At 30.3% G+C, this 8381-nt stretch overlaps 1 long non-coding RNA gene across 1 annotated transcript in view; it reads right to left on the bottom strand.

Annotated features, from left to right (window-relative positions):
• Positions 1-4010: 4010 nt before the first annotated feature.
• LOC145269091 (uncharacterized) overlaps positions 4011-8381 on the bottom strand; it is a 51909-nt gene continuing 47538 nt past the window's right edge. Inside the window, exon 2 of the long non-coding RNA XR_013864950.1 lies at positions 4011-4955. This is a non-coding gene — a long non-coding RNA (uncharacterized LOC145269091). The remainder of the gene's footprint in view (positions 4956-8381) is intronic.

Raw genomic sequence — 8381 nt, 5'->3', positions numbered from 1 at the left:
AACTTATTAAAACTTATTAAAAAATGGTAAAATCACTGATGCTTATTAAAACTTATTAAAACTTATTAAAAAAATGGTAAAATCACTGATGCTTATTAAAACTTATTAAAACTTATTAAAACAATGGTAAAATCACTGATGCTTATTAAAACTTATTAAAACTTATTAAAAAAAATGGTAAAATCACTGATGCTTATTAAAACTTATTTTTAAAAAATGGTAAAATCACTGATACTTATTAAAACTTATTAAAAAAAATGGTAAAATCACTGATTCTTATTAAAACTTATTAAAACTATTTCATGTTTTATAATCCGGTCATTCTTTTACTTCCTTTCAAAAATTTGCATATTTTTTCAGTTTTTACCCATGAGTCATTAAATTTAAAATCTCAATAAAACGGAAAAATTTCATACATAATCAAAAAACATGTAGTTTGACATTTCTAAGATGGCGATTGATCAGTCATATTAAGGTTCCTCAGACTACTGTTCTCATCTTGAGTATCATTTTCACAACATTTCGGTTGAGGTAACCTTCGACTTCTTCAGGTATATATTGTCAAACTCGGGAATTTTTATGTCAAACTCGGAAATTTGGATGGAATTTCGACCGTAACCCTTTATTTACTTCATATGGGTAGCATGCTTTCGTTCTGTCAAACATGACTGGATAGAAGTTCTAAGTAATTTGCAATTATATTTTCGGGGTTTTAATATAAGAATGGTGAACTTATTTCCCTCTTTTTACTTTCTGTGTATTTTTTATTAATCAAGATTAATTCTGTCCAAATTCCCAAGTTGTGGCAAAAACATCTTCGAGTTCAACAAGGTATACCTGGAGAAGGTCAAAGGTTACATCAACCGAAATGTTGTAAAAAAATGACACTAAAGATGTGAACAGTAGTCCGATGAATCCAAATAATATGAATAAGAAAATCAACATTTGCGATTTTTAGCGATTTTACTACTAAACTGCATTAAACATAAGGCTGATTTTGGACCTCTCTGTTGTGATATTTATAAGTGAAAATTAGGCAACAGCTGATGAACTTAGTTTACTCTTTTTACTTTTTTTAAAGTAACTAAGCATAAATATATTAACGTTTTCCACCTCGATCTTTCATGCCTAATTTGTGTGATATCGTTTCTTGCAGTTTCAGTTTTCTTGGGTTCACGTGGTGTTCTATCTTTTTGTTTTAATTCTGTTGCAGTTTATTCAAGTAGTTAGTGTTTGCAGTTTATGTGCGTTTCTTTATAAAAGAAAACGCACATAAACTGCAAATTATATAAGTCTTTAACTATATAAGTCTTGTTAACTATAAGTCTTGTTAAGTATTTCATGACTTAGTTTGTGTTTGCAGTTTATGTGTTAGTGTTTCTTAAGATTTTAACTATGTTAGTTTGTTAAGTATTTCATGGCTTAGTTGGTGTTTGCAGTTTATGTGCGTTAGTTTTCCTTGATGACTTTAATGCAACTAAGTATTAACACAGATGAAGGTTTGTTAAGTTTTAATGACAAATGATTGCAGAATGCTATTAGTTTAATGACGAATTATCTATGAAATCAGAACAGATTAATGAATATTAATGATGAACATATCTTTTTTAATGGCTTTAATGCAACAAAGCATCGTTTTTTTTCTTATTTGGAGCATTTATTAATCATTAACAATTTGTGAAAAGTCGTGAAAACAAATGCAGAATAAAATTAACTAAATGTAATATCAGATTATTATTTGTGATTCGTTTTTTTTTAAATATGAGAATGGTGAATTTGACTTTATTTTCTATTATTCAAGATTGACCATTAATGTTTGTTAATATGAGATTAATAATAAATTTAATTGATTCTCTTTATTTTCTATGTTTTTTATTAATCAAGATTGACCATTAATGTTTGTTAATACGAGATTAATAATAAATTTAATTGATTTTCTTTATTTTCTATGTTTTTTATTAATCAAGATTGACCATTAATGTTTGTTAATACGAGATTAATAATAAATTTAATTGATTCTCTTTATTTTCTATGTTTTTTATTAATCAAGATTGACCATTAATGTTTGTTAATACGAGATTAATAATAAATTTAATTGATTTTCTTTATTTTCTATGTTTTTTATTAATCAAGATTGACCATTAATGTTTGTTAATACGAGATTAATAATAAATTTAATTGATTTTCTTTATTTTCTATGTTTTTTATTAATCAAGATTGACCATTAATGTTTGTTAATACGAGATTAATAATAAATTTAATTGATTTTCTTTATTTTCTATGTTTTTTATTAATCAAGATTGACCATTAATGTTTGTTAATACGAGATTAATAATAAATTTAATTGATTCTCTTTATTTTCTATGTTTTTTATTAATCAAGATTGACCATTAATGTTTGTTAATACGAGATTAATAATAAATTTAATTGATTTTCTTTATTTTCTATGTTTTTTATTAATCAAGATTGACCATTAATGTTTGTTAATACGAGATTAATAATAAATTTAATTGATTCTCTTTATTTTCTATGTTTTTTATTAATCAAGATTGACCATTAATGTTTGTTAATACGAGATTAATAATAAATTTAATTGATTTTCTTTATTTTCTATGTTTTTTATTAATCAAGATTGACCATTAATGTTTGTTAATACGAGATTAATAATAAATTTAATTGATTTTCTTTATTTTCTATGTTTTTTATTATTCAAGATTGACCATTAATGTTTGTTTACTTTCTATTTCCTATTTACTTGCCTCATCACAAAGACAGAGTTAGACACAAGGACGATTTCTAATGTGGGGAAAATCCAGCTCCCCAAAAAGGGGCACACCAAATAGGAACAAAAATAATTGTTTCAGTCGTGAAGGATTTATTTTTCACTAAGGGCAGAAAAGGTGAAGTGTACCATCAGAACAGATACTACACTGTGATCTTGGCCCAAAGACCAGCTATGTCTATCTTATTATTTAAGATTAACCATTAATCGTTAATTACTATTATGTTTTTGCATGTTTTAATGCTTTACTTATTAGACTCTCTTATGTAGATCTTATTATTTAAGATTAACCATTAATCGTTACTCACGTTACTGTGTTTTTAGATGTTTTCCTTAATATGAGATTAATAATAAATTTTGTTCACTCTTTGTTTTTTTTATGTAATTTTTAGCATATACTTTTAGTATGAGATTGATAATGCTGCCTCTGTTCAGTCTCGAAAGACAAAGGATACCCCTCTGTAGGAGCAGCTGCACATGTAATTGTGAGGCAAGGGTTGCGCAATCCACAGCCACGGTTTTCCTGAATCGGCACTGCTTGAGTCCAGTGGCAAGGATAATTCCAGGATAACTGAAAACAATGCCGAGATAAGTGGCGAGCATATACAGCACCTGGAAGTCCCAAATGGTGACCCATTTAGTAGTGACCAGGTTCAACGGTGCTTAACTTTGGTGGTCCAGTGGGAACTGATGTGTCAACGGGATTATGCCATACAAGCATAGTTTGGAGATTGATAATAAACTTAGTTTATTCTTTGTTTTCTATGTATTTTTTAGCATATACTTTTATTATGAGATTGATAATAAACTTAGTTGACTTTTTTCCTTTCTACGTATATTTTTATTATTCAAGACCATTAATCATTACTCACTATTGTTTTCTCATTAGTATTTTAATATGAGATAATATAATGAGATAATATAATAATAATTAATAAACTTAATTGACTTTTTTCCTTTCTACGTATATTTTTATCATTCAAGACCATTAATCATTACTCACTATTGTTTTCTCATTAGTATTTTAATATGAGATAATATAATGAGATAATATAATAATAATTAATAAACTTAATTGACTTTTTTCCTTTCTACGTATATTTTTATCATTCAAGACCATTAATCATTACTCACTATTGTTTTCTCATTATTATTTCAATATGAGATAATATAATGAGATAATGTAATAATATGAGATAATATAATAATAATTAATAAACTTAGGTGATTCTTTATGTTCTATGTAATTTTATTATTGAAGGCCATAAATTATGACTCACTATTGTGTTTTTTCATATGTATTTTAATATGTGAACTTTGTGAAAACGATGCTCCACACAATTCACAAATATAAGGTTTCTCTCCAGTGTGTGTTCGTATATGTGCTTTTAAAATCGAATCCGTTGAAAATCTGGATCCACAAACTTCACAAGGATATGGTTTCTCTCCAGTGTGAGTTCTCATATGAGTGTTTAGATTTGATTTCGATTTAAATGACGAAACGCACAATTCACAACAGTACGGCTTTTCCCCAGTGTGTGTACGCATGTGTTTTATTAAATACGACTTGCTTGTAAACGATGCAGCACATGTGCCACATGAATATGGTTTTTCTCCTGTGTGACGTCGCGTATGTTGCTTCAGATCGAACTTGCGTGTGAACGACGAGTCACAAACATCACATGAATAAGGTTTCTCGCCAGTGTGGATGCGTGTATGTATGTCCAACTTGTAGCGCGATTCAAACGACGAGTCACAGGCTTGACAGGGAAAAGGTTTATCTTCGACATGTGCACGCCTGTGTTTGTTCAACGAGGCATTCCTCGTAAATGAAGATCCACATATTTCACAGATAAAAGTTTTTTCCGTATGATTCCGGAGGTGAGTTTTTAGGTAAGGTATCGTTTTAAACGAACAGCCACATATTTGACAAGAATGCGGCTTCTCTACACTGGCCGCTTCCATGTGCATTTTCAAATCGAAAATTTCTGGAAAATAAAGTGGGAATGTGTATTCATTCCCAGGTTGCTATGACGTGAAGAATATTGAGAATTTATGGAGAAAAGTTTTGTTATTCGCATTTGAATATTTCTGAGAATTGTTTTCCACTTGTTTCAAAAGAACAGTCTATTCAGTAGATGGGATTGTATTTTTCATTTTTCTCCATCGATTCCTGTGAATAAATAAGAGATTGGTTTAAGTCACACATTTAAAACGTAATCATTTTGTTAGAAAAACAAACATTAAAAGGATTAAAACGTCTCTGATTTTGAAAATGGGACTATTAGCATGTAATTTAGTATTTAACTACTATTATAGTTTTTTCAATACCAATAATCAAAATAGATATAGATTATATAGATTATAGATTTACTTAATCAATAATATATGCATTTTATCCTCAATCCTACACACACACACATATATATATATATATATATATATATATATATACGTTTTATTTTTTATTACCATATCTTTCTGTTAAGTTACATTATTGTTTTGGCTACACGGCCGTTCTTTGACCGTCTGTAGCGTCCTCAGACTTTTACAGAAAAAAAATATATATATATATATAAAAGTTTATTAAAAAGAAACATTAAAACATTTTTGTATTTTAAAAATAGAATTATTAGTATTTAATTCAAAACTGATAATCAGAATAGATTGAGCTTCCATGTGCATTTTTAAATCGAAAACTTCTGGAAAATAAAGATTGATTTATTTATATACAACTAGCAGGGGTAACCTGTGTCTCCCAGGTGTGTAGATGTGGTGTAGTAGGGAACTCTGAAACAACAGTGTGTTAAAAAAACTTTGGTAGTAGTGCGGGTGCCCAGGGGGAATTAAAACAACAGTAGGCAGCCTGGGTGGAGAGGGGCGTTTAAAAAAAACAGCAGGCAGGATCGAACCAATAATGCAAAGGCGGAAAAGAAGATGAAAAAAACCTAACATCCCAGCTGATGCATCCATCGTGAAACCAAAAGTCACGAGCATTGAAATTAAAGGTAGTCAATCGAGCGGAGAAGATAACTTGCGAAAATTTTGATTAAGAAAAAACGACACCTTGTAGAAAACTGCCCAGTTGAGGGTGAAGAAATGAATGTTTTTGGCAAATTTTTCAATATTTGTTATCTGAGAGACCAAGCTTTAAAACGATATTGATTTTGTCACATTCTGAGTCATCTGTTGGAAGTTTTTGCGAGACATACAAACACACACATTTTGCTTTTATATATATACTAGCGAGGGGTACCCGGCGTTGCTCGGGTGTTTGGGGGGGGTAAATAAAAAAAAAGTAAGTATGAGGACCGAACCCGAACCGTTGAGACAAAGTTGTAAATTAAAGTGTGAAAAAAAAGAAAAGTGCGATGTTAACCATTGCCCCAGCGCAAGATGCTAACGGAAACACGTTTGAATTTATTTTAGCAGGTGCCCGTTTTAAATGAGGTCAAGTTTTGACTGCGGGATAGTATTCCTTCACTACTGAATGCTTTTTTTCCCCCGAAGATGTTATAGGAAAAAGACTAACCCACATGCGACGAGCAACAAATATTGAATATTTATCTTCCCAAAATCGAGCAAATTAAATAGACAGGCGAGCTTCGTTGTTAAGTGTGAGATATTACGATTTATATGTGATATAAAAAGTTTTTAAAAGTTGTGAACCGACCGACCGCTTCTCTGAAAGAAGCCTTTTGTAGACAGACAGAAAAAGCGAACACACATACATACATTTTCGCCTTTATATTTATAGATATAGATGATTATTAATAATTATATGTAGTTATATATATAATTAATTTATAGATTTAATTACTAGTACATTTTATTCTCATTTATTCATATATATATATATAGAGAGAGAGAGAGAGAAAGAGAGTCATCCACTTACAGTACTGTTTCATTGTTTCACAGCTCATCAGTGTGGCTAGACAAGCAACTACCTCACGGCAAGATCGAAGCCCAAATGATAGAGCTTCTAACCATTGCACTATACAGCTGCTGCTATGCGGGCAGTGAATTAACAATGTTTTGACATTGTCCAAAGTACTTAAGCTCAATTTGTTTACACAAAGAGCATTGCTTCATACGCTAAGGGTTATTTGTATATCACTTCCCAAATATATATTGTTACAATAGTTTTGGACTATAATGGGGATATGATCCCGCATAATCGAGAGATTCTATTTATAAACAATGCTGCTAGGAATTGACGAATCGAATTAATTCACGTTCTGCTACCAACCAATCAGGAACCAGAATTTTTCCATAAAAATTAAACCTTTCTGTAGCAATTTTCCATGTTTTCTCCGTCTCAACACGGGAAGAATCATTTGCTCTGTGGATTCCAACTCGAGAACTGTCTACTGCGAACCAGTCACCTCCCAGGACTTGTGCAGAACAACAAACTATCGGAAACTGTTCTGAAATTAAACATGGCTTACATATATATATATATATATATATATATATATATATATATATATATATATATATATATAGCCATCCACATACAGTACTGTTTCGCTGTTTCACAGCTCATCAGTGCAGCTAGACAAGCAACTACCTTAAAGCAAGATCGAAACCCGATCGCCCAAACGATAGTCAGAGCTTCTAATCATTGCATTATATGGCTGCTGCTGCTATGCAGACAGTGAATTAACAATGTTTTGATATTGTCCAAATTACCTAAGCTCAATTTGTTTAAATAAAGAGCATCGCTTCATATGCTAATGATAATTTGTATATCACTTCCCAAATATATAAGTTCATTAAAAAGAAAGATTGAAATGTTTCCATATTCAAAACTGATAATCAGAATAGATCGAGCTTCCATGTGTATTTTCAAATTGAAAACCTCTGGAAAATAATGTGAGACTCTTTCTCATGATGTGTATTCATTCACAGATTGAGAGAAGAAAGTTGATAATGTTCCAGTTTATTTACAAAGAAAAGTTTTCCCTTTATTCGCATTCGTATACAAATATTTATGACAACTGTTATCCACTTGTTTTCAAAAGAACAGTCTATTCCATAGATGAGCAAATATTTTTCAGTTTTCTCTATTCTTGTAAATAAATAACATATTTGTTTTAAGTCAAACATAAAAAGTATTTTTTGTTAGAAAAAAACATTAAAACGTTTCTCATATTAATTGGATTCATCAGACTACTGTTCTCATCTTGAGTGGCATTTTCACAATATTTCAGTCAATGTAACCTCTGACCTTCTTCACGTGTATCTTGTCAAACTTGGGAATGTTTCTGTCGGGTTAGTTTCTGTTAATTTGGGAATTTGGAAGGAATTTAGAATGGAACCTTTCATGGGGGGAGGGGGTATTTTTCAGTCGTCCACACTGAGAATTGAACTTTCAACCTTCAGAATACCCTAACACGACTTTTACAATTAATTTTTCCAAGCACTCTAACTGCTGTGCCATGGGTCCTTGCATGAAGTTAATAAAAAGGTTCCGTTCAAAATTCCGTCCAAATTCCCAAATTTGAAAGGTCAGAGAGTACATGTGAAAATGACACTCAAAATGAATAAGCAATCCTCATCTGAAAATTAGTATTTAACTTTATTTTTATTATAGGTT

This window comes from Euprymna scolopes, chromosome 45, assembly GCF_053919585.1.
Source record: "Euprymna scolopes isolate OS-2025 chromosome 45, ASM5391958v1, whole genome shotgun sequence".
NCBI lineage: Eukaryota > Metazoa > Mollusca > Cephalopoda > Sepiida > Sepiolidae > Euprymna > Euprymna scolopes.
Note: the sequence above shows the minus strand (reverse complement) of the source record. Positions and strands in the feature narration are given on the sequence as shown.